Below are 24,722 nucleotides of genomic sequence, written 5' to 3'. Positions count from 1 at the left end.
GTTCTTTTTTAATAAAAGTGACTTAGTAAATGTGTAATTAGCATTGTAGAACTTCCCAAATGAATAATTTCATAAATCAGACTAAACAACCTTTTTTAGGCCACATATTCTAATCTGGTCATCACATTAAGTCAGTCTTTTGAGACACAACAAAAATCTCAGTGGGTGAGAGAAGTGGCAGGAGAGGATCCAGTTCTGGTGGGACAAGACACTATGTAACCTGAGGGGTCCTCTTTAAGGGAAGGACAGAATGACCAAGTGAACACGTTGCTAGGGCCCCTTTCAGGCCTGGAAGGGCCCTGTATAAAAGAGGGGTTCTGAGGTTTCAGCTTCATTAGCTTCAGGTAAAGCTACCTCTCAAAAAAGGATTTAGGGAGTGACAGGACGGCTGTGGCTGCAGGAATAGGAAAATATGGAGTTTCTTCTACCAAGACTGGCAAGAGATTAGAGAAGCTTCTCAAAGACTTGAGTTAAACAGAGGGAGGGATCAAAATAGAATTGTTAAATATAGCGTAACCTGTACTTCTGTGAAATCTGCCATCGAAAATAAGAACTTCTGAATCTTCAGAAAGTCTAGGCCAACGTCAGTAGCATCTCTGTAGGATGGAACAAGGGCCAAGGTTAGTTCAAGGTTTACAGGGGAATCCACGAGTTCCACTAGTGGATAGAAGTAGCTTAATGCACACTGTAGGCGAGGTTGGCTCCATGCCCGTTACTACTTTAGAAAGTGAATGAAACTCTTTTTTTTCAGGTCACTATAATGGTATTTGAAAAGTTTCCAATAAAATTTTATTGATTGAAACTTCTATTTAGGAAAATCTGAGCCTAGGATAAGATTTTTCCTTGAATTGAAATAGGCCAGATAGGAAATACCTTTTGGGGATGGGGGTGGGTAAGTAATTCAAGGACTTAAAGACTTAAAATAATAAAACTTATTTAAAAAAAAACAAAAAAACCTTTATTTATCAGACTTTTCATTCATTTACAGTCTTTTCCCTTAATCTAAATCGGCCTTTCCTCAATGAAAAAGAGAGTGCTAGGGTTATTGCTTTAGTATCTAAATTTGCCTGGCTGTAGGTGAGGCTGATCTCTCAATATGTCAATGTGTAGACTGAACAAAAATAGAAAGACTCTATACAAGAAGATTCGCTGTAGGTGGGATATAAAAAATAGCTAGTTTTCTATTTCTGTTTAAACTGATTTGATTTTGATAAAACTTTTCAAGAGTCCAGATCTGTTTGGAGATTTTGGATTAAATCTATACAGAGTCACAGAGATTAGACCTGTAAGGGATCTTTGAGCTCAGTGAGCAGCTCTTCTTGCCTCATTGTCTAAACGGGGAAACTGAGGCTGAGGCAAAGTAGGTGGCTTGCCAGGTTTACACAAAGGTTAGTGCCGGGGCTGAGCAAGGAGTCTGGAGTTTGTCCCATTCCCTTTGATGCTCCATGATGCTGGAGTACCTTTCCATCTTCCTAGTTGCCAGAGCATGTTGGTGAAAGGGAGGTCCAGGCAGGAAAAGCATTTGATAATTTGTCTCATTTCTAGGTCATCTAATCCTGATAGAACTAAGCGATTCAAACTGATTATATCTATGCCAGAGGTGTGTGTGCATACGGGTGGTACGGGAAAGAACCGTGGGCAAATTGAAACAGTTGGATTAGCAGGATGAGATTTTCATAAAACTTCTCATGTATAGCACGGTGAATGTAGGTAATATGCTGTATTATGTATTTGGAAGTTGCTAAGAGAGTAGATCTTAAAAGTTCTGATCACAAGAAAAAAATTGTAACTGTGTGGTGATGGATGTTAACTAGGCTTATTGTGATCATGTTGCAGTCCATACAAATATTGACTCATTGTGTTGTACACCTGAAACTAATATGTCAATTATATCTAATTTAATTTTAAAAATCAACCTTTCTTTATTCTTTTATTTTTACAGTAACTAATTAGAATGAAAACATTTCCTATTTGGGAAAGTAATACATATTCATTATGGAAAGTAGAAAGAATAATTTTAAAATCTTTTCTGTGATCGATATATATATATTTTTTCCAATAATATTTTGCTATGTTTATTTTTAATGTTTTTTCTCAGCTTGTTAAAACACAATTTAGATCATCCCATATTAATTTTTATCTTTTTTCAGTTAATATTATAACAAACAATTTCCATGTTATTACAAACTCTTCGTAAATATTTTTAATGACTTATGCAAATTCAATACTTCAGAAGCCTTTCAACTTAAAACAATATTCTGGTATTAGGGGACATTGTTCCTGCCCAATTTCTCATTGCTGTATCATTGCAATGAGCAACTTTGTGTCCATGCTTTTTTCTACAGTTTGGATTGTTTTCTTAGTATACATTCCCAGATAGTGAAATTACTCACCCAAAGGTGGAATACACCATGTTAACAAATTGCTTCCAAAACTGGAAATAATTTCACCACATCATTCATAGCTAGATTCTTTTTTTTTTTTAATTGTTTATTTGATAGGATGAAAAATATGTCATTGTTGCTTTCTTTTTCATTTTGGTTACCATTATGGTTAAACATTTCTCTATAGAATTGTTACCTGCTTATATTTTCTGTTAATTATCTATTTTTCTATTTACATTTAGTTTACTAAAAAAGTTGATCTGCATGCAGAGGACCCATTATTTTTTTTTTTAAAAAAAAAACAATAAACCTCTGATCACGTGGATATTTTATGAAGACTTCCATCCAACCTTAATGTTCCAGAATTCCAACACTTCAAGGGCTATGTTTCAGGCTAAACTGTTTTGTTCATAGTGGTGGAGCTGCCCATTCAGTTCCTGAGGCAAGTTTAGATGGATAGGAGCACTCTCCCCTTGGGACCAGCTAACGTGCAGTGAGCTTACGAAATGGGTACTGTTACTATATCTATTTATATGAGGAGAGCATTGCATCGAAAGATAAAATAACCATAATCACACATACTTTAAAAAGGGTTCTGGTCACCTATTCTAATATGTCTGTCGGGGATTCCCCATACATCCAAGCAATGCTCAGACACCAGCCAGGTGAACTACAATTCAACTGAATTCTGACCCTACCTAGAGATGGCATCAGATCCCACAGGCAAAGCACTCTGTCCTACAAGAACCCCCTCTACTTCAGATGTCAGTCCCAAGCCCAGGTTGTTACCTGTGCTTCTGACCCACTGGCTATAAATCAGAGGTTCCCATAACCCCTGATTGAATGGGTTCAATTAATTTGCTAGAACTGCTCACAGAATTCAGGAAACCTGTTTACTCCTAGATCACCTGTTTATTATGATGGATAGTAAAGGATACAAATCAACAGCCAGTTGAAGAGATACTTAGTCCCGGACAAAGGAGCTTCTCTCCTTGTGGAGTTTGGAGCTTGGCATGTGGCAGTGTTTTGATTTCTCAACCTGGAAGCTCTGTGAACCCCCTCCTTTTGGGTTTTTAGGTAGGCTTCATTACACAGGCATGATTAATTAACTCATTGGCCATTGGCGATTGATTTTAACCTCCATTCACTCTCCCCTCCCCAGAACTCAGGGGATGGGACTGCAAGTTTCATCCGTCTATTTATACTTGGTTCCTCTGGCAACCAGTCCCCATCCTTAGGAGCTTTCCAAAAGTCACCTTCATTGACGTAAACCCAATGATGATGGTGTGGAGCTTGTTATAAATAACAAGACACCCATTTCGCCTTGGCTGTGAAGTGATTTCATATCCGAAGACGAAACTAAATATTTTGACAAAAGATGATCCCATTGCTCTTATTGCTCAAGAAATTCCAAGGATTTCGGGAGCCGTGAGCTGGGAACCAAAGACGTGAATTAAGACCAAATGTATGTGAGAAATATATTTTGTTCATCCGAATGGCCAAATACATGTTTCTTATAAATCACAATTTTGCAGCTTTTAACCACTGTCATACTACTTGTGGGTCTTTGCTAAAGTGACCTGCCTCAGTTGTGTAGTTGGTCTTTGAGGGAGCTGGGTGGGCTTAGGAATATTAGTGACTTCCTCCTAACTCTACTGCCTATTTCTGGGAGAACTTTACAGTGTAAAGTAATTTTACTATCTTACACTTCTTCACTGTATCTTCTCTTTCTCTTACCCCCTCTTCTGGATTTTCGATCCTAGCTACATTCTAATAGTTTCTTCTGACACATCTTTTAAGTCACACTGTGTCTCTTCAGCTGTATCTCATCTGCAATTAAATTCATCTGTTGCATTCTTAACTTCAGTTTTAGAATTTCTAGTTCTTTTCAAATCTTTAGTATAACTTTATGTAGTTCCTGGTTCCTTGTTTTGAAATTTTTAAGCCCAACTTTTATCTTCTGGAGCATAGTAAGTATAGTTGTTTCACATTTTGTATCTGGTAATTTTTCCATCTGGAATACTTATGTGTTTATCTCTTCTTTATTGTTTGCTGATTCATATTTATGTTGCCATATCTCCTTGTGTACGTGGTTATCTTTGAAAGTGTGCTAGATATTGTGTGAAAAAATATTTGCATAAATACCACATCATGAATTTTAAGATGTACATTTTTTTCACATTCTAATCTCTGAAATTCAGATACGGTTTACGATTGCTGGAGACTTGCATTTATAGTTGGTAGTATTTCTCCCTTTCACTGGTACTTAAAATAATAGTGCATGATATATTTAGTGATTTTTAAGATTGATGAAATACAGTAATTTAAGGCTTTGAATGATAATAAAAGTGACAAGTTCTAGAGAGGATTTTAAATAACTTTTGCAGACTTTTTGGGGTATCAGCAATCCTGGCTGAATCTGGGGGTTTGGGGATTTCTAGGCTACCCAGATGACACGAAGCCAGGCTAGTTTATGTTTTGTTTTCTCTTATTCCTGGGATCTAGCTCTTTGGGGTCCTAACCGGAAGAGTGAAGTAGTTTACCAGGCCTTAACCCTAGGGATGCCCTGACCCTGTGAGGCTGCTGAGAGTACTGCTCAGCTTCCTCTTTTGGACTGACAGTCCCCCGACCTGGGTAAAAGTGGTCCCTAATACCCAGGCCCACTTCTCTGGATCTCTTACTCCCAGATCTTAAGCCTGAAGTCCCTCCCTATTCTCGTTAGTTCTTTGATGCTTTTAGGAAGAATTTTTAAAAAATATTTCATCCAGGTATCTTTGTTGTGATCATTGGGAAATTTGGTTCGAATTATCCAGTTCACTAGAAGGAGGCAGAAGTAAGCCTGATCTATCTTAGAGACTGACAGGAGAGGAACATGAAACATCAGCTGCTCTTCGTCTGCTCGTGACTAGAGAACTTTCTCCATCCACTTGAAATATGTCATCCTGGTCGCAGCCGGAAAGCGGAGGTTGGGAAGAACAAATTCCCACAAACTGGACACATCTACATTTAGACATCTTTCTCTGTACAGAAAAAGCTAATTCCTTAGGCTTTTCTTAATAAGGCAGGTGACCTTGCAGGAGTGGTATGTGGAGTCCCATTAGTCATAAATCTCCATCTGGCTTTTTCCTTCTCACCCATACCATCTTGGAGGAAGGCAGGAATTGAGGACCACAGGATGGGATGAGGGAGGAAGAGGCTTTCTATTTCGGCAACTGTTAGGAAGTAAAACAATTAGGCTATACTTTAGTGAGGTAAGATTCCTTCCATTCAGTGCGGAAATCAAAATTTCTCATCCATGGCCAAGACTAGCCCTTATGGAGACAGAACTATCGTGTCCAGGCTCAGGAGTCAGGATGGCCTTTCTAGGGTACTCTTCTTAAATCTAATGTTTCAAGAGCTTTCTGACCCTTTCCAGCTTTTAGAAGGCACGTGCTTACCCATGTGTTCTCAGGATCAGCAGCCAAATCTACTTTCCCCTACCTTGCTCCGAGTCTCATAGATGTTTTTGTCCAACTTTCATGAAGCCAGAGAAATTAACAATGAGAAAAATATATTTGCTGAGTTTGTAGCGGTTTGGCAAGGAGTATGGAATGGTGGGAGACCTCCTCCACTACCTTACCAGAGCCTCCACAGGATTTTTTGAGGGCACTCTTATTTTTATTTTGGGGTACCTTTCTCCCTAGAAACCTCAGGGCTGTCCCCTCAGAAAATTGCTATTTGTACAGGGAACCATGGGTTCTCTTTTGCCCTTCAGGTGTGTAGCCATTGGCCAAAGTGAAGGAAGGTATGGGCAGCAGGGATCTGCCCCCTGGAAAAGTTGGGGGGCCTCCCTACCAACTTTTGGGAGACCACCTCATACCTTTTATGTATTGCACGATTTTAATTTTAATTTTACAGTATTTCACACAAAGGAAAGACTATATATACCTTAGACCACCTATCGCTAGAAATAGAAATCCTCTAGTTAGGTTTTAATAACTGTTAAAAGGAACAAATCACTCCCAGGTCGTTTTAGATCGGGACTGATCCCTTTGGAAGAAATGATAAGTGACAATTCATTTTGAAGAAGCAAATTTTCTATTCTCCCAGAAAATGTGCCTGTCCATGATTATTTTTGGAGGCAGGATTACTAGAGAACCCCACCAGCCCCAAGAATTTATGGACCAAGATGTCTGAAAACTCTTCAGCCTGAAACTAAGTGAGTTAATTCCTCTAGCATGATTTACTTTAGGTCCAAGCCAAATTTCTTTATCAGTGACTTAGGCTCTTAAGCTGATTTTTCTAAAGATCAAGGTCATTTTATATTTCTACTGTCAAATTTTCCATTTACATGAAGTTTTTTCCAACCCTTTTTGAGACCATTTTATCTGCTCATAAGAGATAATACACTGCAACTTCAGTAACATATATGAGAGCCATAAGGAGTTCAAAGTTAGCTGAGCAAATTCCTTTACTTGTCACAGAGACCAGGACATTGCTTTCGGGATATGGTGGTAATGGTATCTTTTACCAAGAATGCAGAACTTTTTAGAGGACCGAGAACAGTAAAGCATTATAGCTCTTGCAAAAGAAAGAAAGGGATGAGAAGTTCAGAAATCTGAAACGATTTTAAGAGGAGAATAAGGAAGTTGATTGTAGTAAAGCACTTAGGAGGTGAGAACTATATCAGAATGGAATAACTGCAGTGAACTGGTTTGAGCTTTCAAGATTAGAGGAGAGAAAAATGAAAAAATTTTGACCAATACCCACTGTATAGGACTCAGGGCTTTAACAACCCACCCATCAGCTATGCAATAAAGCCAGTGAAATCTGTGCTATCAAAATGATAGAACTTTAGGACATACAAAGAGAGAGACAGTTTTTTTACACTATGAGTGAGAATATGTCTGGTAAATAGTTCTGGGCATGTTGTGACCTAAATAACTGTTTGTTTTATTCTACTTAACCATCTTTTTTTTGAGATGAATGGAGACTAAAGACAAATAAAAGACTTAGGTCATTATTTTGTGGGGTTTCTGGATGAAGGATGATGGGGAGTGTGAATTTAATGTGAGAACGCTCTTAGTTTATTATTAAAGTATTTTAGTTAAAAGGTTAAATCTTCTTTCCAAATTTTTGTGCATGCTTTCATTCTTCGAAAGTTATTCAGTGAATTTGTTAATCCTGAAAACCCCTTTTTATATGAGCAGTCTTTGAAAGTGAACCTGAAATGCATTTATGGAGCAAGAGGCACTAAAAATCCTTTGGCTTCTCTCTTCAATTTATTCAGAAGCTGATTCCCAGAACCAAAGACCTATTAGTCCTTTAACAGCTGACTTTTCTCTTATTTAACCAACAAATAATACAGTGCTTTGCTTGACACTTCTGAATTTAGGATTTGGCTTCCATAACATATTAAATAATCTTCTTGTCTTCCACCTTTCCTATTGGTAAGAAATTATAAGGGCGTGATTTAATTATCACCACTAAAAGCAATGTCAGATTTCAGTAATCTAAAACTATATCGCCTTAAACTGAGATTATTTGAAATAAGACCTTTCCAGTAGTGAAGAACTAAAAAAGAAGCTATACATCTATAGATGCAGGAGCATATACATATACAGTTATGATGATGGGGTAATCATAAGTATTTTTTCTGTAAAGACACGTAAGACATAGTAGTGGTAAAGCAAGAAGTAGCTGGTTAAAGGATTTTTTATTTTTATTTTATGATTTTTTTAATACTATTTCATTTTTATTTATTTTATTATTTAACATTTTTTTTTGTTTCTAATGAAATTTTATTCATCACCTATCAAGGCAAGTCATTTAAAGTAGAGCTTTTGGTGAATTGGTAATAATTTTATCTTAAAATTATATTCTAACTTCACAATTCTTTTTTTATTTATTTTTATTTTTTATTTTTCAATTACTTTTTTCAATTATTTTTATTTTTATTTTTTAATTAATAGTTTACATTTACTGTTATATTAGTTTCAGGTGTACAGCATAGTGGTTAAACATTTATATTATTTTCAGTGTGATCCCCCAATTTGTCTAATACCCACATGACACTATACATAGTTATTACAGTATTATTGAGTATATTCTCTTTGCTGTATTTTACATCGCTGTGACTATTTTCCAGCCAATATCTACTTCTTAATTATTATGGTGACCTTGATTAACGAAATCCAATAAGTTTCAGCTGTATAATTCAACAGTAAGGCATACATATGTTTACACTGTGTGTTCACCTCCCCTAGTTACTAGATTTCTTTCTGTCACCACATATTTGATCCGCTTTACCCCGTCTTCCTCCGCTATCTTCTGGTAACCACTAGTCTATTGTCCATGACCACGAATCTCTGTTTGTCCTGTTCATTTGTTGCTTTTAGGTTTATATCCCACATATAAGTGATAATCATGTGGTTTTCAACTTTTTCTATCTGGCTTATTTTGCTATCCATGTTGTTGCAAATGGCAGTATTTCATCTCTTCTTATGGCTGAATAATATTCCATTATATATATGTACCACAGCTTCTTTATCCAGTCATCTATTATAGGATACTTCAGTTGCTTCCATGTCCTGGCCACCATGAATAATGCTGCTATGAACATTGGTGTGCAAATATCTTTTCAGATCTATGTTTTTAAGTCTTTGGGGTAAATACCCAGTAGAGGGATTGCTGGATCATATGGTAGATCAATTCTTAGTTTTTTGAGGAACCTCCATACCGTTTTCCATAGTGGCTGTACCAATTTGCAGTCCTGCCAGCAGTGTATAAGAGTTCCTTTCTCTCTGGTTTGCTAGTATCTTTATTTAAGATTTTTGCTTCTGTGTTCATGAGGGATATTATTCTGTAGTTTTCTTTTTTGTGTGTTATCTTTACCAGGTTTTGGTATCAGGATAATATTGGCCTCATAAAATGAGTTAGGATTATTACCCCCTATTCGATTATTTCATTTTAAAAATAAGGACATATTTTTAATTAGTAAATAAATAAAGAAAAATTAAGAAGGTGGAAAAGAAAAGATGCCACTATATATGAGATCCTGCAGTTCTGAATTTAACCTCTGGATGCCTTTTTCGGTGGAAATTCTGTTTTTTTATGAATCATCAGATCAAAATCTATAGGAACACATGTTTAGCATACGTTATATATATCCTCCATGGTTTTATGCAACTTACATCATGCAGCGTTTTATAGTGCTCTCTCACGGCAGTGTCTTCTTTGAGCCTCCCAGTGCCCCTGTTCAGTATGTTGGGTCAGTATTTGATGATTCCTATTTACGGGGGGGTGGAGGGAAGATGTAACCTTGGGGAAGATGGCTGGCTTGTCTGCGATGACGTAGTCACTACCTGAGAAGTCCAGAACTAGAACCCAAGTTCGAGTCCAAGTTCAGTGTTCCTTTAACCCTGATAGAAAGAACTTTACTATTTATTCTGGACATTCTTTTTTAAACACTGCAAGATGCCTCCTCTCTGGTTTTATAGCCATAGCATCTATTTCACTCTGTCTTAAATCATGGTTAGCTATATAATTGTTTTCCTCATTAATTTTAGCAGCACAAGCTGTCTCTTTTCTTTTTGTAGGCTTACTGTGTCTAGTACATCATGGTGCATGTCTTAGTTATTTAATTTTTGCTTTATGAAATTGGATACTCAAGATACTTTCTCCCAAATAATTATCTATTTTTAGGTAAACAAACTAATAAACGTAGCCATTTCCACAAGACTAACGTTATTGTCCGCAAGAGAATTAGAACCACATGATGTTTGAGCTGGAAGAAAACCATCTTTGCAAGTATTTATTCTCTGGTTTTATAAATGAGGAATCTAAAGATCAAATAACTTGGTCAAGATCACACAGGGAATCAGAGTTGACATGGCGCACAGAGCCCAGTTCTCTTAACTTTCAGCCTAGCCTTCCTCCTGCTGCAATAATTATTACAGAGAATAATTCTCTTGGTTATCAAGCATTTAGATGAACTGTCATTGCTAGCAAAAAATAAGTCACACTGAATTAAAACTCCAACTGTGAAGAGGTAATCTCAAAAAGAAGAGATATTGAGCTTATTTTTCCAAGTTTTAACGAATGATTTTGCAGGCGTACCTCTTTTTAAAGCAAACTTGCTATATAAACATCAGCATTTCCACAAAAGGATTCACAGTAGGAATCCTTTAAATGAGAAGTATCCCAACCATGTGCTTTTGTTATAGAGTAAAATCATCCACATTTGTTGGTCAAATCAAGGTGCACAGCATCAAAGTTGTGAAATGAGGAATTCACAGTGTTTTCTGTCTTACCTACTGGCTTCTTAAAATGTGAGCGAGCCCTGTATGGTCTGGTGAAAAAGCTAGCTATCCCCCTCTTCAGCAAGGAGTGGAGAGCCCTCCAATTTCTCAATTCACCCCTGGGCACCCGAGTGCTCGAAAGCTATTTCTAGTTTTCAAACATGCTGAGAAGGGAGCTGGAAAGATATTTTTGTCTGAAGCCATCCAGAGGAGGAATAGAAGACATTTCAAAGAGGGAGACAGTTCCCAAAATGTGGGGACAGTGGGAGTCCTGGATAGCATTCGCTAGTGAGGAAGTAGAATAGTTTCATGAAATATAATTTTGGGCCAACCCCTGCAGTCCTACGAGGCACTAGCTCCACTACACATGGTTTGTAAAGGACATTGTGATAACAGATGTTTCTAAAAATTCAATTTGGTTTAACAAATAGGAAAGGTAAGTCCTGTAGGAGAGTTAGAGTAAAATAGCAGAAAACAGAGCTCACTGTCTTGGAGGTTAGCATCTGCGCTGCACTTTTCAGATTTGTCTGCATATCGGAATCATCTAGGGACCCTCAAAAAACACTGGTGCCTGTACCCAGCTGACCACCCTAGAGCTTATGATCCGATGAGTCTGGGGAATGGCCTGAGCTTTGGAATTTTTAGAGATCATTGTAAAGTGCAGACAAGTTTGAGAAACAATGGTCTATGGAGTGGTTCTCAACTTTGGTCATATTAGAATCACCTGGAGACTCTATATGTATATGAACATGTATGCATGTGTATAAGTATGCATGTGAGTAGATATATATGTATGTACATATATATGCATATGTGTGCATATATATATGCACACATGGGTACATATACATATGCATATACACACATGCATACATATGCATATGTATACCACATGTGTGTGCATGCACATGTTATACACCCGTGCTCAGGCTACAGCCTCAGAGACTGACTTATGTCATTTGGGGTAGAGTCCAGACATCAATATTAATTAAAACCATGGTTCCCCAAATTGGCTGCACATTGGAATCATCTGGAGAGTTTAAAAAACTGATGCCTGGGTCCCACTCCAGAGATTCTGGGGTCTGGTCTGGGCCTAAGAATATTTTCAAAGCTCCTCATATGATCCTAGCAGCCAAGGTTGCAAACCACCAGGTTAGTGAGCAAAATCTGCTTACCATGTGCATAATGGGAGCTCAATAAAAATGACTAAGTATGAAATGAAAGATATATAGAAGGGTTTATAAGACATGTCAGTGCTAAAAAGTTGTACATTTCTGGTTCTTTGAGCATTTCCGTAGGCCTGAATATATTATGCTGTCATTTTGGGTGAGGCAGGCTACAAAACCTAATGAATTCAGCTCATGACCATTGCCTTCATTGTGGCTACCAGTGGCACTCTCAGAGAAGCTAATAGCCAAGATCTTTCTAATTGCTCTGTTCTATTATGTCTGCCTGTGGTATGAGTGGCAGATCTGTCTGCCACGCACACTTCTGATGTGTCCAGCATTGTTCTTTGGAGAAAAATAACCAGGAACTGGCTCCCATAAGATCAAGGTGGTGGATTTAGCCCGAGGTGAACTCTGTACAGTGCAGCAAGCCTCTGCTGAGAGCCTGCCCACTGCCCAGGGTTAGTGAGAACTCTCTGGAGCACGAAGCACGTGTCGCCTAGTTTCCTTTGTTCCCTAGGTGATTCTTGTTTATTACAAGGGGTATGGGGAGGGAAGTATTTCCGCATCTGGCCCTGGCGAATGCAGCTGCTTTCAGCTGTGGAGAGGCTCCACCAACCTGGAAAAGGGGAAAACACCAGGCAGAGCTGTTCACTGCAGCTGAATCTGAACTGCTTCTAATGGTCTTTGAAGGCTCTAGGGCACTAGGGCACTGGTTCTCAGAATTGAGTGGGCATCGTAATTCCCTGAAGGCACGTTTAACTACAGCTTGCAGGGGCAGTCTCCAGAGTTTCTGGTTATATAGGATTAGGTGGGGCCCGAGAATTTACATGTCTAACATCTTCCCGGGTGATATTGATGTAGATGGCCCAGGGATGATCCTTTGAGAACCCGTGCTCAAGAAGGAAGGACAGGGGTGGCATAACCTGTGTTGTTTAGGGAGAGGACACTGTTGGATTGCTGCAAATCTACCTACTGATGTCAAGACCAAGAATTGAAATGACTTTCCACTCAACTCTAAGACTTAGATGAATTGATTTTTAAACAAATTTTGCAACACCTACTACATGCTAGGCGTTGTGCAAGCTTTGCTGTGATAAGGAAGAGGAAGATACGGTTGCTCACTAAGCAGCTGGTCTGGGGCGGGTGAGTGATGGACCAGTAAAGGGACAGCCACAGTACTGGTCCTTTAGTCTTCTGTAGAGGGAGCACAGGGCTTCTATGGGATGCTCATGGGCAAGAGGAAGTATGGCTCAGAGGAGGTTTCTAGGAATGGGTGATGCCAGGGCAGAATCTCGGAGTATGACTGGGGGTTTGCCAGGTGAAGAAGGTGGGCACTTCCACCCAAGAACAGCACGGGCAAAGCCTGGCATGGGGAGCCACAGGTGGTTTAGGGTGGCTAGAATAAAGAGCTTGATGGGGACGGAAGTTTAGTCAGGACAGATAGGCAGAGCCAGAACCTAGGGAGAGGACACTGTGGAGGAGCCTGGGCTGATGTGAAAGCAAGGGGAGTCGTTGAGGGATTTTAAGCAGGTTGAGTAACATGATCAGATTTACCTACAAGTTAAAAAATGGAGTGGCGGGAGCGTGTGCCTGCAAGAGACCCAGGGGACTGTCACTAGAGTCCCCCTAGGAAGGGGTGAGGCCACGGAGGATGTGACCTTTACATCATCTTGTCCTTACATCACCCTCTGCCTCTGCTCAGTGTTTCAAACTTTTCAAAACCATTTCCAGTGGGTGCATTAACTGGCTTTTTAAGCATCTACTGTGTGTGCTTTTAGAGTGGAACCAGGCAATCATCCTAGTGCTCCCCTACACAGATATTGTTTTTCAAGGAAAATCAAATTAAAATGAATGAATGTTAAAGGCAACCTTGGAGCCTCAAAAATGCAGGAGCAGGCCCCCCTACTCAGCCTGGATGAGGTCAGTGAGCGATGTTCTCTACATGTTGTGCATCTGTTTATCTCTAAATTTTTAAAAATATTGTTTTAGTTTTTGATTCTGGCTGAGAGTCATGTTTCCCTCTCCATCTCCTACCTTGAGAACAGATTACAAACCCTGAGTCATAGCCCAGCCACCTGCTGGCTTCTGCATCTCCCCATCTCCCAGCCCTTCAGTGGGGCTGGTGGTCTCGCCCAGGGCAGTCTAGCAAATTCATAGCCCCCTAAAGATGGCGGTTGTGCTGGGCATGATGGAGGGACTGGGATGTCCAAAGCGGATAAGACCCACTTTGTGGGGAAACAAGCTGTGCATAAAGGAAATCACGTACACGGCTGCGGTGAGCTAACTGTGGAGGAAGGACAAGGGCAGAAGGAGGTGGGGGAGCGAGTCCTCTGTCCCTGGCCCATCTTAAAAAAATCAGCAGTGATGGATTTCACTTGTGGCACCTCTCACTTCACCCGGTAATGAAAATTTGATTTGTGGTTCCCCTCCTAGGGCTCTTCATCACACCATAACTGATACATCTCCAAAAAGTGGCTCTTGAGAAAATTGATTCCAACAGGTCTCATCAGCACCCAGAGAGCCTCCCAGGCATTTTTGCTGGTTTCATCTCCCCCGTTGCACCCCTTCATCCTTCAGGCTGTGGGGTTTCACCTTTGGCTGAGGTAGGGGCTTCCTCAGAAGGCTGAGTAGGCTGCTGTTGGGGATGCACTGGTCACACTGAATAGACCGATGACCAGCATCAGTGAGCAGTCTGTGCTCTGAGGGAAAGGCAGCAAAATCGATAGGTGACCTATGTCAAGGTGGCTTTGTTCCTTCAAACCAGCACAGTAGATGTGAGAGGCAAAGTGCAAGACAGAGAGCCGGCAGCCTGCCTTAGACTGGAAGAGTGGGCAAGAGCAGAGAGTAATGGGTGTGATCCATTGCCCATGTTTGTCCTGGTTGTCGCTGTTTAGGGGAAGAGAGATGCTGTCCAAAGAGACACATCCTGAATGCCTCACCGAGGGCTGTCCAAGCATATTGCTAATGGCAAGGCCCAACTGGGAGTTTCTTTCTAGAGGGTCGCTAACAATGTTTGGCCAGATATCCAAGGGGATTTTTACTGACCTTTGGCTGCTCACAGCAGAGCTGCTTTTCTCCTGATTCTATCTGCTGTTCGTTTCCGAATGAAATGCGTCAAACAGTGGGTACCATCTTGGAAATCTGTTCTTGGGTCATTTGAGGGGACCTCTGCCTCCTCTCTCTCTTCTTTCATGGTATTTGCTGTCAACCCGGCTCAGTGGACCAGCACTAGAATATAAAACTGTCTTATTCTCTAGTGACATTGTCTCTTCAGATACATAGCAAACCTGAAGGGCAAGAATGTAAAGCAATTACAGAACTTCTTTTTTACCATCCTCTTGCTTTCTGTTTTGCTTACTGTTGTGCAGTAGATGTTCTATAACTGATGCTTGACTGAGGTGCCTGAATTTCCCTCGGCTCCGAATCAACTCCATATCCAACACATCTACCTTTCCAGTATCTATCAAATACTGTTTGTGGGACTTTTTGCCTTGTCTATGCCCAGTGGGACTGCTAAATGCATCCTTCACTCTGTGGGCAATAAGGGTCATAGTTTGTATATTCATTTTGGGTCCTCACAATGTTCCAAAAATATACTAGTGCTTTTACTTATAAAGTGATCCAAGACAGAGCAACCAGGAAGTTGCAGTGCTTTTTATGACCTAGACCCTGAAGTTGCATGCTGTCAGTACCATTTTCTTTCTTTTCATTGGAAGTGAGTCATGAGGTCTAGCCTACACTTGAAGAGGAGGGGAATTATGCTCTACCTTTTTTTTTGTTTTTAACGCCTACAGCACCTGGTCTTCCTAGGCGGTCTCCCATCCAAGTACTAACCAGGCCTGACTCTGCTTAGCTTCCAAGATCAGATGAGATCGGGCGCGTTCAGGATGGCATGGCCATAGACTATGTTCTACCTTTTGAAGGGAGTGTCAGACAGATTTTAAACATATTTTAAACCATCACATAAAGTATGGCTCCTGGGTCTGACCAAATGGATGAGCAGAGATGGCTGAGTACATCCTCTGCTAAGGACTCAATTCCCCATGTGGTTGGCTTGGGGCTTGCTCTGGGGAACTCCATGAGCCTGTAGGTTGAGGGTGGGAAAGAGTTGGGATCCTCAGTTACAGAATATATAGTCTGACAACTGTTATTGACTAGGGTATTATAAAGACTTCAGTACAGTTACTCCTGGCAAGTTATTTCTACATAATCTTGGGATTATGAAACTTGTTATTTTTTATTTAATGTTTACTGTTGGGTTTTTTATTGGGCTCTGTCTATATACCATTGCCATATGGTGGTGGCATCCTCAAATTGCAGGTTTTTATTTTTTGAGAGAGATGTATACGTCTTTTAGAAATTTTCAATCTGAAAACAAACAGTTACGAAATGACAGCTGGTAGAAAACGATGCATCATACCTTTCAAAGCTTATTAACATTCTCTACTTCGTTTGGTTACTACAAGAAGTCTGTAGGGTAAATAAGGCAGGCGTTACTATCTCTATCTTATCAATAGGAAACAGGCAGAAGAGATTGAATGCCTTGCCCAAAGTTTGGAGTAAGTCAAAGGGCACGAGTGAGAGCTGGAGCTTAGGCCTCTAAGTCTGCACCACCAGAGCTTTCCCGGAGTCCCATTAAGTATAGCCCCTATGTGAAGGTATGGGACATGCTTCCAGAGTGTTTATCAAGTGAAGTAGGAGTAGGATCACACTACAGACTACTGAACTGCCCAAAACTGCTGCTGAGTGCAAAATTTTAGCTATTTGCTGTACAGAAGTGTTTGGAATTCTTTGTCTAGGTGGCCAATGATGTCATTTATGTCAATATTTCCAAGTGCTCTTTTTGTGGTGGAATGAAGAGACATTGCTGTTTCAGTTACTTACTGCTGCATAACAAACCACCCCAAAACTTGGTATCTTAACACCACAACAACTTATTATTTCTCATAATTGTGTACTTTGGGCAGTGCTTGGCTGGGCAATTCTTCTGTTGCTTGTGGCATCAAATGTGATTACTCATTTGCCTGCTCTCAACAGCTGACTGAGTTGAGCTGTGCCAGAAGGACCAAGAAAGCTTTGCTCACCTGTCTTACGCCTCCATATTCCTCTGTGTGGTCTCTCTGTACGTCTTGCTTGGGCTTCCTCACAGCATTGTGGTCTCAGAGTAGTTGGACTTACGTAGAGACTGGCTTCTGCGGAAGTAAACAGAGTTGCCAGTTCTTTTAAGACTCGGGCTCAAAAGTCTCAGAATGAGCATCATTTCTACCACCTTCTGTTGATCAAGCAAGTTATAAAGCCAGTCCAGGTTTACAGATAGGAGAAATGGATCCCACGTCTTGACGTGCTGGGCGGCATGCACATACAATGACGGGAGTTGTTGGTGGCCAAATTGGGAGCTTGTCTACCACAAGAATGTTCATCTGTCTGCTTGCTAAGAGAAACTCAGACATTTTTACTACTCTGTATCTCCACAGATACAAAGAAGACTGTCTGTTAAATCCACCAAGTGTGCATGAGACGTTTTTGAAAATTCAAGAACAGCAGGTTCAGCCCAATGTGAAAATAAGGTGGAGGAACAGCCCTGGAGCATGAGTTCTCTACCTGTTGACATCCAGGCCTCTATCTGGGCTCCTCTCTGGGACCTGCCTGTAGCTCCAGGAATCATGTCCTTGGTCCTAAAGATTACTTTATGCATCTAACCCAAACTCAATTCAGACAGACATTTATGGATAGAGAAAAAATATGGAGAAATGGCCAAAAAGTTAGCTCATTAGATGGTAGAAAAAAAAATGAACCCTAAATGTCATGATAATGGTGTGTCCAGAGCCTTCTGGAGCTAAATTATGATTCAAATCCAAATAATATGGTCAAATATGCACTTCTTCAATTTCTTGTGGCTAGAAAATGGTCCTCTCTTTTAGCTTCAGTCCATCCATCCAACCACATTCTTACTCCCAGAGCAAGCTTTTGTTAGCTCCTAATTGCATTGAGAGAACTGAGTACAGGAATTCAAATTGCAATTAACAGAGAACTCACAGCTGGAGTTTCTATTCTGTGTGGTTGTCCTCTCACCTGCATATTTGCATTGCCAACATATTTGTAGAGCTCATTGTTTTTGCCAAGAGCTTTCAGATTCATTATTACATTTCATTTCATGGCAACTCCATGAGATAACACTGAGCAAGAATGCTCTTCTTTCCTTGCAGAGAGAAGGAAAAAGAAATCTAGAAATGTTATGAATTTGGTCAAAGAGTGGCAAACCAAACCGACACCCTCTATTTCCATGTTTTCTCCTACATTTTACACTTCCAGCTTGTAATATGCCTATCCTAATGCCCAGGGAATGGCGGCCCACTCAGATGAGGAAGGAGTAATTCTTGGGACTAAAGCTCCTGTTAGTAGCGTAATAATGGCTATGGTCATAAAGTTAATGTACAAAGATAGGCATTTTTAACTTGAATTTCAGTTAGTGGTGTAAAAACTTGATCTTAGCAGCCAGTGGAGGGACCACCAGTAAACTCGTTTTTGCCCAGCCCTAATAGTGGCATTCTTTCAGGAGGGGATTTGAGCTCATTCACTCACGGCCCTGAGCATCGCGTAGGAGAAGGTTAAGGGCAGCCCTCGCGTCAGCTGCTGAAGCACTTCCTTGATGCCCACGTGGATCAGAGCTGATCAGGAAGGGCACAGCTAAGGGCCTTTTAGCAATTCTGTGGACCCATCAATCCAGCTCAGGGCACTTCAGGCAAGTTAATAAGGAAACTTTCTCAATAACAACTAATGGGCTTTCTTGCTGCACTAAAATTAGAGCAGAAAGGTAAACACAGACATGTCATAGGAGTGGAATAATGTTATGCCGTTTGGGAAATTTCTAGTGCAGATTAGCGATTCTGTTGTCCTTGGAGTTCTGCAAAGCTTTGCTGTGCGCTGTGCAGAGGGAGGGGGATGATGCATTTGCCTGAGACAGTCTCATTGCATAATGCCCTTGCATAATTATTAACATGTCTCCTTTTACTCTGATGAGTGATCAGGTTTGGGTGTGAGTTTGGTCCCCCAAAGCATGGAGCTCGGCACTGAGCAGACACACTCAGGAAGGGTTAGTTCCCTTCCCGTACAAGCCAGTAACATCTGCAGTGAAGTTACCACACAAACTTTTTTTATGGTGCATTTAGTGAACCTATTTTTTTTGACACTAGAGGTCAAAATCAGGGCCTTTTCCTTGATTAAGCTTTTCTTTTAAAAAGTGATCATGCTTATTCAAATTCATATTGGCACAAAAAGTGGCCTGACTTTTGCCGGCTTTGGATTTGGTTGAGCACATAGGGAATGGAGTCTTTGGTTCTTCATGGATGAATTGGGGAAATCATCACAATAATATTGTCCACTGTATTTATAACTTAGTAAATCATTTCTCATATATGACCTTATCTCACAGCAACCCTGTTAACTTGGAGAGTCTGGGGAACTAGAGATACAGAGACTTTCTCACAATTAATTAATAATACCACAAAAACTGGAACCTAGGCTTCCCACCTGTTCATTCTACATCCTACCCTTAATCCTGCCTCTTGTAGATATTCCCAACAGCTGTATCTGGCCATAGCCATGTTGATTTAAGAAGTTCCTTTTACAACCCAGTAACATTTAGGACCCAGTGAAATTGATGAAGATGTAGCATGCTGACCTAGGTGACAATGTAAAATTTGGTTATTCTAGAACATGCACTGTTGCTAGTTTATTCATGTAGTGTGGCCAAGGGACACCCTCATTAAATAAGCCTTATATTTGTTTAGTACTTTTATGGTTTACAAAGCATTTTATCTGCACTATTTGCAGCATCTGTTTGATGCATCCTAAGTATAAGGCACAGGTAGCTGTTAGAGGTCTTGCTATTACCATTTTTTCCCTAACAGAGGAAGAAAGGCTCAGAAAGATTCAGTGGATTGCTCAAGGTGACACATCTAGTAAATGGCAGCACCGTGACTCAGGGCTCAAGCATTTCTGATATTTGGCCCTCCATTGGCTCCTCATTCCTGACTTCAAAGATCTTCTCCAGCATGTTACCAAACTGGAGAGAGATAGTTTGATTTTAGGGCATGAGGTTGATGATGAGCACCTCATGAAATGCTGAGATTGATTCTTCTCTGTGAAGAGGAACACGTATAACCTCTGCCACAGTGGTGAGAAATGGCAGCTGCCTCTTATAGGGTATGGATGATTTTAATCGACCCAAAAGACCTGGGGAGTTAATTAAGCAGCTCGTTTTGGAGTCAAGTAGACAGAAGGCAATCAGAGAAGGACAAAGGACTTGGGAATGAAAGTGACGAACTTGCAGACCCTGCCTGTCATGAATAAGAAATGCTGCTGGGAAAACTCTAGAGGCCCATCAGGGTTAGAAAAGATAAAAGCCCAGAAAAGCCTTCAAACAGACATGCCAAATGGCTCCTTCTATAGGGAAACTTTGCTTGGTTCTTTATTTGGAGCAGGAAGTATTCGAAGGGCAAGAAGTTTTAGATAAGTACAAACCTATAAAGTCCAGAGCTGGAGAAGAAACAGTCCCCATTGGGAGACTAAGGACACAAATACCCATTTTCTCTGAATTAGAATAATCCCATTCCCCCTCGCCATGGACCTTGGTAGATCTCAAGAGAATCAGACACTGGCTCACATAGAGGGGGAAGCAACCAACTCATGTGAACAAATTAATTATAACTCCTCCTCTTGGTGTCTGTCCTTTCTTTCTGTTTTATTTTCCATCACCCTTGTGAGACTGAAGGCACAGTCTGACTTAGATTTCCTTACACCAGTCCGAAGCTTTTGTTTCCAAGCAAGTTGGAATTTATGGTTGAATGAAGCGAGAGTGTATATTGATCGATGGAAGCGAGAAGGCCATCATGCTTGTTGTTTTCTTTATAATTTCTGAAGGATTTGACTTAGAATTATTGGATCTTGGAACCGAAAAAAGGAACTTTAGAGACTACACAGTCTAACTTTTCCTCTGATGCAGGAGTTCTTTCTGTAGCTACATGAATAGATGGCAATTCAGACATTTTTGGACCACTTTCAGAGAGTTAGAACTTACTGTCTCACGAGATTGCTCATTCCATTTCTAAAATTTTTACCTGTTAACCCTTTCAGAGCACCTGCTATTTACCAGACATACATTGTGTGAATCCTTTACAATTACTAAATCATTGATTCACGTGACTTTTATCACTATTTCACAGATGAAGAAATTGAGACACGGAAATGTTAAGTGACTTGCCAAGGCCACAGAGCTAGTAAGTGACAGATATGGGCTTGGAACCCAGGCAGCCTGACTTTGTAGTCTGTGTGCTTAACCACTGGCTTTGGTGCCTCTCTGATAAGACATCCCTAGTAATTATTGTGTTTTTTTCTTATTTTGCATTGAAATTGGCCCCTTACAATTTCTACCCCAGGGTCTTTCATGTGATGATTCATCAGTATTGTCAGGTAAACCATCAGTTCGTCCTATCATTTTTTCTTCTCTAGGATGGCAATCTTTAGTTTTCTCCTAAATTTCTAACATGATTTCTGTGACATGAGTTCTGTGCTCCTGGTGCTTCCTCTAGTTGCCTAACCTGGAGAAAAGCACCTGAGATTTAAGGTCAGACCTACCTGGGCTAGAATCTCAGCCTCCCTACTAACTAGCTGTATGTACTTGAGCAGATACTCTGTCTTTAGCATGTCCTATAGTTGTTAAATGGGACTATTTCTAAGGTCCCTGGGTCATTGTAAAGATGAGCAAAGGACAGAATTCATAGTGTGAGCTTTATAAAGGTTAACTATTATTCTTGTTGTAACTATGTAACTAGCCACAGTGACAACTATATTCACAACCCCCAAATTGATCTGTAGATTCATAAATCCCAATCAAAACCTTAGCAGGTTAATTTGAAGAAATTGGCAAGGTGATCTAAAATTTAAATGAAAATGCAAAGGATGTAAAATAGCAAAGCAATATTGAAAATGAAAAACCAAGTTGGAGGATTCACATTAGCTAATTTCAAGATTTACTGGAAAGCTACAGGAACAAAGATAGTATGAACTTGACATAAAGATAGACAAATCGATCAATGAAACAGAATAGGATCTAGAAGTAGACCCACATGTATACAGCTCATTGATTTTGGCAAAGATGCAAAGTCAATTCTACAAAAAGGCTTTTTAACAGATGGTGCTGAAAAAAATGGATATCAGTCTGCAAATAAGCTAAACCTCAACCTCAACTCCACTGTACATATCAAAACTAATTTGAGTTAGATCATAGACTCAATGTGAAAGCTAAACATAAAACTTCAAAAAGAAAACAAGAGATTTGGGATTAGTCAGAGATTAGGACACAAAAACACTAACAAAAAAGAAAAAAAGGACGTGCTTTATTAAAATTAGGTCTTTCTATTTATGAAGAGATGCTGTTCATGAAGAAAATGAATAGGCAATCACAAATTGGGAGAAAATATTTGTAACATAAGTAAGACTTAAAATATAATAGTTAAAGAACTCCTACCTATCAATAATAGAAAGACAAACAACCCAATGAAAAACATGGGCAAAAGACTTGAATAGATATTTGACAAAAGAAAATATATAAATGGCTAGTAAGGGATTTACATCTTTTGTCATAAAGGAAATGCAAATAAAGCCACAAGGAGATATTCTTCACAACTGCTAGAATGGCTAAAATCAGAAAGACTGGCAATACCAAGTGTTGGCAGGAGTATAGAAAAACTGGGATGCTCATACAGTACTGATGTGAGTGTAAAACGATACAATAATCTTGAAGAGCTGTTTGGCAGTTTTTTAAAAATGTATTTTATTTTATTTTACTTTTTTTTAAGTTTATTGGGGTAACATTGGTTAATGTAATTATATAATTTTCAGATGTACATTACTATTTGACATCTGTATATTCTACTGTGTGTTTACCCCCCAAAGTCCAGTTTCCTTCAGCTACCATATATTTGATCCCCTTTACCTGCTTCACCCTCTCCCTGTCCCCCTATATTTATTTACCCCACTAGTAACCACTACTCTATAGTCCTCTGGTAACCACTAGTCTATAGTTCATGTCCTGTTCATTTGTTGCTTTTAGGTTTATATCCCACATATAAGTGATATCATGTGATTTTCAACTTTTTCTGTCTGGCTTATTTCGCTTGGCATGATTATCTCAAGGTCTTTCCATGTTGTCACAAATGGCAGTATTTCATCTCTGCTTATGGCTGAATAATATTCCATTGTATATATGTACCACAGCTTCTTTAGCCAATCATCTTTTGTAGGACACTTCGGTTGCTTCCATATCCTGGCCACTCTGAATAATGCTGCTGTGAACATCAGTGTGCAAATATAGTCTTTGGGGTAAATATCCAGGAGAGGGATTGCTGGATTATATAGTAGATCAATTCTTAGATTTTTGACAAACCTCCATACTGTTTTCCATAGTGGCTGTACCAATTTGCAGTCTCACCAGCAGTGTATGAGGGATCCTTTTTCTCCGCATCCTCTCCAACATTTGTTATTACTTGTCCTGTTGATTATAGCTATTCTAACAGGGGTGAGATGGTATCTTATTTTGGTTTTGATTTGCATTTCTCTAATAGCTAGCGATGTTGAGCATCTTTTCATATATTTGTTGGCCATTTGTCTGTCCTCTAGGAATGTCTGTTCAGATCCTCTGCCCATTTTTTGATTGGATCATTTTTTTTTTATTGTTATTGAGTTGTATGAGTTCTTTGTATATATTGGATATTAGGCTCTTACCGGAGGCATTGCTTGCAAATATATTTTCCCATATCAATGGTTGTCTCTTTACCTTGTCGATGGTTTCTTTTGCTGAGCAGAAGCTTTTTAGTTTGATGTAGTCCCATTCATTTATTTTAGTTTTTGCTTCCCTTGCCTTTGAGGTCAAATTCATAAAATCCTTGTTTCTCCAAGTGGGTCTATATGCAGCCCTTGAAGGAATGAATAGAACTAAGATAAACTTCTCTTCTTTTCTTTTTTTTCAGACGAGAATAATGCTGTGAATAATGATAGCTTACAATTAAATAGTTCCAGGCACTCTTCTGGGGCTTTATACGTACTCACCAATTCTCAGAACAACTTCATGGTATAGGTGCTAGTACCCTACTCATTTATAAATGGGCCAATTTGAGGCACAATGAGGTTAAATGACTTGTATGGTCAATAAGGGGTGGAGCCAGAATTCAAATCCTGGTAAGCCTGATGCCAAAATCTGTGCTCCTAACGCCCGCCCGTGCTACACTATGCCTGATCCCTGTTTCCTTCTTCTGCTTGATGCTTTGACTCTAATTGACTTGATCTGTCTCTGGTTAATCCACTTACAATAGCTCAAGCCTAGCTCATTCCCCTAAAGAACAACATACCCAAAGCACTTTGTAAATTCCTTATGGGGACTCTTGTGGGAGAAACTGTTTATAAAGGAGCAACTTATGATCTGGAGATATAAGAATGGTTCTTATGATCTCCAGACCTCATTCTAAGTCCAGCCTTCTTGGTCTTTCTCTGTACACAGAAGTTCAAAGAATTTCTTAAATAGCATCATTTATCCATGAGGTGCATGGTACTGTTCTGTGTAGCCATCAAAATAGATATCGGTGGTATAAAGTCAGGTAGGGGAAGCACTGCTTGGTAAGCAATTCATGCCTAAAAGGAAGAGAGACTTGGCAGTTATCATTAGCCACAGATTCAGTAAATAGCAAGAGTGTGAAACAAACAGACAGACAAATAAACAAAAAAATACTCGACTCAATCTCACGCCACACTAGTGGAGGTAGAATGTTCAGGTCACAGGAAGAACAGCTTGTTACAGTTTAGAATAAATGACAAGTTCAGACGTCCTCATTATT

The 24,722-nt window shown here is 39.7% G+C and overlaps 2 protein-coding genes and 1 pseudogene across 7 annotated transcripts in view; 2 read left to right on the top strand and 1 right to left on the bottom strand.

The window, feature by feature from the left end:
• MAPK4 (mitogen-activated protein kinase 4) overlaps positions 1 to 24,722 on the top strand; it is a 146,962-nt gene that overhangs the window by 4,622 nt on the left and 117,618 nt on the right. The gene's annotated exons all lie outside the window — the stretch shown is intronic.
• The window catches only part of LOC120585245 (uncharacterized), a 32,165-nt gene that overhangs the window by 4,012 nt on the left and 3,431 nt on the right, over positions 1 to 24,722 (top strand). The gene's annotated exons all lie outside the window — the stretch shown is intronic.
• Positions 15,618 to 15,736, bottom strand: LOC120591351 (uncharacterized; annotated as a pseudogene).

The sequence above is a fragment of the Pteropus medius genome, unplaced genomic scaffold, assembly GCF_902729225.1.
Source record: "Pteropus medius unplaced genomic scaffold, Ma_sr-lr_union100, whole genome shotgun sequence".
Classification (NCBI taxonomy): Eukaryota; Metazoa; Chordata; class Mammalia; order Chiroptera; family Pteropodidae; genus Pteropus; species Pteropus medius.
The sequence above is the reverse complement of the archived record's forward strand: the minus strand, read 5'-3'. Positions and strand labels throughout refer to the sequence as shown.